General features: G+C 33.1%; 1 protein-coding gene across 2 annotated transcripts in view; it reads left to right on the plus strand.

The window, feature by feature from the left end:
• The first annotated feature begins 266 nt into the window (after positions 1-266).
• The window catches only part of LOC106874297 (biogenesis of lysosome-related organelles complex 1 subunit 6), a 25,725-nt gene continuing 19,763 nt past the window's right edge, over positions 267-6,228 (plus strand). Inside the window, exon 1 of one of the 2 annotated variants that reach the window (XM_014921978.2) lies at positions 267-425. The gene's annotated coding sequence lies outside the window, so the exon portion shown is untranslated. Of the gene's footprint in view, positions 426-457; positions 480-6,228 lie in introns of those variants that run through there. The other variant, XM_052970623.1, reaches the window with a different exon arrangement.

Consider the following 6,228-nt stretch of genomic DNA (forward strand, 5'->3'; position numbering starts at 1 on the left):
AAAATAAATAAATAAACGGACCTGCTGCATTTGATAAAATACAATTGTATTGAAAGCTAGAGGGAGAGCTCAAGTGGGTGGGTCTACCTAGGGAGATAGCAGCCAAATATCTTTAAAGCCACATTCTGCTGTGATAGACAAGATAAGATACATTAGATAATATGGTTCTGGATATATTATGTCTAAAAATAAGATATGAAGGCTGGATTATCGAGGTAGACCAAAGGAGTAATATAGACCAGCAACAACCGAAGAACGAAGGGGAATAACTTCGTTATGATTTCTAGTCACATGACTTGAATGAGTCCCAAGTTCTTTGGAATATCTAGTGATGTAGAGGCGTTCATTAAGCAACAAATGTTCTGTTTTATTATTATAAATGGTGACAGTGTATAAAGTATGAGTGGTATTTGTAACGGATCAAGGTATGGAAAATTATTCCTTCATTACTGAATGATATGTCAGATTTCTCTCCTCAGGTATGGGTATGTTGTTGTTAATGGTTCAGTATTTGCTAAACACCCATCACCAAGTATTAACCTAAAATCTTTTAAATTTAATTAATTGTATTGAACAAAAGTTTTAAAAAGTCAATTATACGTAACCATTCAACTGTAAATAAATTTAGAGTTATTTTAATATCAGTTGAAGTAACAACAACGTTACGTATATCCAGGCCAAAATGTAAACACTGTTCACATTAGAATTTTTATATTTTCGAGAAATACCACCAAGTGTATTGAGCATTGAGTTAATATTTCTTCATTTTCATTCTGTATACTATAATATATAATTATATAAGCTATAATTTAATATAATTATATAAGTTGATTCTAGGATATTTTTTAAATCGTATTAGAATTACCTCGTTAAAGAAAACTGAGTCTTAGGATCTGCTTTTATTACGTTTCTGGTAATAAAATTAATTTTTCTGTAAGTTTTACTTTAACAACTGTTTAATTACAGTGAGTACGATGAAGCCACTAGGTAAACTATCGACTTACTTGAAAGAACAGTTAAATCCATCTTATCAAATATTGTCTCTTAAAAAAGGAACATTGGACGATGTTAAAAAACGGGATGGTCAATGGCTTTTATCATCTTTGATATGCTCGAACAGGGCTGATTTGGGTCTACAACAACAATAGAAAGGGGTTGACCATCTCACCCTATGTTCAGAAGTAAAGTAGTGGGTTAATTTACAATATATATATTTTTCGATTACTTCCAATTAAGCGGATTATTACATTTTAATTATATTTACCATTGTTTAAATTATAAATATATATTTCCGTTGCACAAAGGTTGAAGCTAAAGTTGATATGTCAAGAAGTTTAGAGCAGGAAGGACATCCGACTATAGAAAGATTGGTAAATTGCATGGTATTTGATTCCACGCAAAAAAATCCGAGTTTTTTTTCTTAGTGAACATCGTGCGGGTAAAAGGATCAAATAATACCGTAAGGGCAAAGGTGAAAATGATGCATGATATTTTTCCCTTTTACAACTCATCTCTTCGAATTCCTGTGATTGTATTCCATAGAAACTTCATGCAACGTTCATCTCAGTTTAGCAGGAGAAAACGGGAAATATTAAGCGCATTGTTATTACTATCTTATTGTTTAGCCCTAGGTCAGCTTCATCTAACAGACTTGTGATTAAACATATTTCCTGTGACCACGTCTATTTTTCAACCATAGTGTATCTAGGACTACACTATTAGATATATTTTCCTTTTTCTTTTAAAACTGTAGGTTGTGGTTTGAAGGGGACTTTGGTTGCTATTTCTAGCAGGTCAAACGAAAATGCAGAAGCTCTTTGTTGGATTGAGTGATTACTATGATGTTTGTTATTTTAAAGAGTTAAAAATTGTTTCTGGTAGGTATGGGTGGTGGTGAGTTAATAGTGAAGTGATAGAATGGCAGACAAATGATCAAATATTTCTTAAGTAAGGTTTCAGTGTTACATTCAAGTTTTAAGAAATTTGGTTAATCTTTATTTCCTTCTGGGTATTGATGAAATAACTGAATATCAATAATATATTGGAATTAAAGGTCAAAATTTGGAGATTTTTTTTTTTACTGATATCTCTGAGGAGAATTGTAAAGGAACAAGGTGACATATCAGTGCTATGCTTAAGCAGATAAAATTTTAAGCTTTTAGGGAAGGCAAAATAATTTGTTGTAATATATTTGTACATTTGTCAAGAGGATTTGCACTATATACAAAGTGAAGCAGTACTATTTTAAAATTAAATTATATCATTCTTTTAGTTTACACTGAACTTACTATGACACAAAGGCATTCACCATTCCATTTGCTATAATCAAATGAAATATCTAATTGATTCCACTCTTCAGAAAACCACTTTATTTTCTTATTATTTCAACTATATCTGCATAAAATAACAATATTCAACATTAATGCAACTTTACATGAAACAATCAATTTTATTTTTGATAACAATTCTCCTTAGGCTATCAGTTTTATGCTTTTCTTCATTTCGCAATGGCGTATATCAATAAATTATCTTGGATGGTATTGATTTCTCACAAAGATACAAGTTCTAGTATTCACAGAGTTGAGAGAGTTGAAATAGTATGTTGCTTGTGATATGCATTTGCTTATATTGATTTTTGAACCAGCATGGAACTATAATAACTTGCTTTCAATAAGAATAAATCCAGTAAGGATTCCTTCTTGGAATCAGACTTGTACTGAGATGGGCTATCATCAGAGCATTTTTGTTTTTATGTTCGTTTTTCCATGTTAGCATGGGTTAGATGAATATGTTAGTAAGGCATTATTTTATAGTTGGATGTCCTTGTTGCCAACCCTTACCTGTTTTTCTAGTAAGGAATCTTTTATTCCTATACAGCTTCCAAGGTAAGAAGTGATCAGACTTGTTGACAGGATAACTGGCAACACTATCACTTGTAGGTTGTACATTAGAATGCAAATGTAGACAAACAGGTCCACATGTGACACACATACATATTCACATACTCTCTCTCTCTCTCTCTCTCTCTCTCTCTCTCTCTCTCTCTCTCTCTCTATATATATATATATATATATATATATATATATATATATATATATATATATATATATATATATATATATGTATATATATACACACACACATACATACATACACACATATATGCATATATGTGTGTGTATACACACACACACACATATATATATATATATGCAGCATCATCATCATTTGATGTCCGTTTTCTATGCTGGTATGGGTTGGACAGTTTTTTAGGAGCTGCACCAGGTTCCATTGTCTGTTTTGGCTTGTTTTCTACAGCTGGATGCCCCTCCTAGCACAAACCACTTTACAAAGTCTACTGAATGCTTTTTACGTGGCACCAGCACCAACATGGTTGCCAAGTACCTTGCAAGACAAAACTCCCTAATTAAGAGGGGGTGAGTAGTATTAATGGGGTGTGGCTTTGTGTTAGTTGAGAGATTATAGGTATAGATGGACAGATATAAGTGTCTTGTTGTAGAATAGAAACAGGATACCCCTGTTGGAAAAGAAGGGAGAGTTACAGAGTAAAATAAAGAGAGCGATAGTGAAAGACGATGGCAAAGATGTGTCAGGACATACCCTTGAGGGACATTTGGGGTAATGTGAATAGGTGAGGTGATATAGAGGCTTGGGCTGGCTGAGTGGGCAGAATAAGTGACTGTAGCAAATGATGGAGAACAGCAGAGGGGGAGAGAAAGTACAGAAAAGAGGTGATTGGTGGAGACAGCATGTGGGGGAAAAACAGACACACACACACACACACACACACACACACACACAAACAAAATCTTATTTCAATTTCTGCCTACCAGATCCACTCACAAGACTTTGGTCAGCCTGGGGCTACAGTAGAAGCACTTACCAAGGTGCCATGCACTGGGACTGAACCTAAAACCACATAGTTAGATAGTGAACTTCTTAACCACACAATCATGTCTATGTCTTAGCCTTTCAGGTACCTTTATTTGTAAGGTATAATTTCAAAAATGGTTCTAATTTTATTTATTAGAATACTTAAGACATTTATTTAGGTATTTCCTTAAAAACAGTAGCTTTATTCCAAATTAATAAATAATAGGAAGGCATTAGTCAATTTATATCTTGGAGATTATTAATGGGAATAAATCCTGAGATGAATATAGAATATATATGCCATGATTATAGATAAAAATATCTTTAAAATTTATGATAATCTTGATTGAAGTAGTGGCTAATAGTTTTTGGTGAAAGTGAATAGCTCTCTTTAGTTGACTAAGTTTTGCTGATAAGTGTAAAAGGAAACAGGAACTGAGGATACTTTGCATAAAGTTGTTCCACTTGTAATGGAGATGTTACAGGTAGATTTTTCTAGCAAACTGAATCTTGGTCTAATTTCAATCCACAGAAATTCATTGGTTTGGAGCAGTGGTTCTCAACTGGGGTCTACATGGCCCTTATGGGGTCCACTTAAGACTTTTGCAGTTAAAATTTATGTGCAATAAATCTTTTATACTTTTACAATACAAGAAATATTTCAATAATTTTTATTATACAATTCCTAATAATATTCAATTATAAAAATATTAGGGGACTTTTTAAAACTTCAAATGTCTATGGAGGTCCAGTTGAGTAAAACAAGGATCAAAGGGATCCATGGATAAAAAAATGATTGAGAATCATTGCTTTAGAGCAGGGCTGTCCAACCTGAGGCCCATGGGCCACATGCAGCCCACAGACTTTTGTCTTGCGGCCCACTTGATACTTTCTTGAAATGGGTTTATTTAAACAAACATTTAAAAAATTTTATCAAAAATTAAAGATTGTAATGAAAAGTGGCAATAAAGCAATAGTCTACAATATTATAATTTTAAACAAACAAAAAGTATGAAAAATTCTTGATTCTGTAATTTGCTTATTTGACTATCAGTATATAAAGTTTACAAGCAGCCCCCAAAAAACTTTCTGTGATTAAAGTGGCCTACAATATAATTCGAGTTGGTCAGGCCTGGTTTAGAGGGTTGGTATCCATGACAATGCTGAATGCATTTGATCAACTGATTGAGTATCCTGAAGTAAAGGACAAGTCAAAAATGGGGAATGGAATCCTATCTCTGTAACTTGTGTAAAATACGGGCAAAACGAAAGCCTATGCAAGTCAGTATGTAAAATCATACAAGTATTTTAATGAATGTTTAAACCAGTGATTCTGAACCATTTTTTACTTATGGACCCCTTCAATTCCTATTTTACTCTACTTGACCCCATAGACATTTAATGTTTAAAAGAGTCCCACAATATTTTTACAATTAAATATTATTAGGAATTATATAAAAAAAATTGTTGAAATACTTCCTGCATTGTAGAAGTGTAACCAATTTATTGCACATAAATTTTAACAGCAAATATCTTACATGGACCCCCAAGGGTCATGTGGACCCCAGTTGAGAACCACTGGTTTAAATGAACACTGTGTAACTGATTTAATTAACTTTGTTTTTTAATCTGGTTTGCAAGATTCTTTATATGAATTCATGTGTCAGCAGGTTTTGGGGTTTCACAATATGCCATAAAGCTAAACCCTTTATGGATGGGAAACCCAGGGTAATCTCATAAACTGACTTCCCTATTAAAATATATATATATATATATATATATATATATATATATACCTACATAACAGCCTACTAGCAAATGTACGTATGTATATTCTGTGGGTATTGGGGTATCACTACCTCCTATGTATATTTCCTCATAAATGAAACTTGCCCTATACTAAATAGTATGGGGCAAGTTTCATTTATGAGGATGTACTCCTGTATTTGTCTGAGTAATAGGTCCATCAGGTGCTTGGATAAATGCATAGATAGATACATAGGTAATATGGACAGACAAGACACACACACATACACAAAAGGAGTTGGAAGTACATGATCATATATACACACACTCCACACACATGCATACACACAAAGACACATATGGAGACACATCCATACATAACAGATGCACTTACATAGTCACTCAAACCCATACACATAGACACATTCACACACAAGGAGGCATGTATACACATAAATACAAACATGCACACACAAACACATGAATATGCAGAATACATACATACATACACATACATATGTACACATACGCATACATATATGCATACACACACACACACACACACACACACACACACATATATATATA

Source organism: Octopus bimaculoides, chromosome 9 (assembly GCF_001194135.2).
Source record: "Octopus bimaculoides isolate UCB-OBI-ISO-001 chromosome 9, ASM119413v2, whole genome shotgun sequence".
In the NCBI taxonomy this organism is placed as follows: domain Eukaryota; kingdom Metazoa; phylum Mollusca; class Cephalopoda; order Octopoda; family Octopodidae; genus Octopus; species Octopus bimaculoides.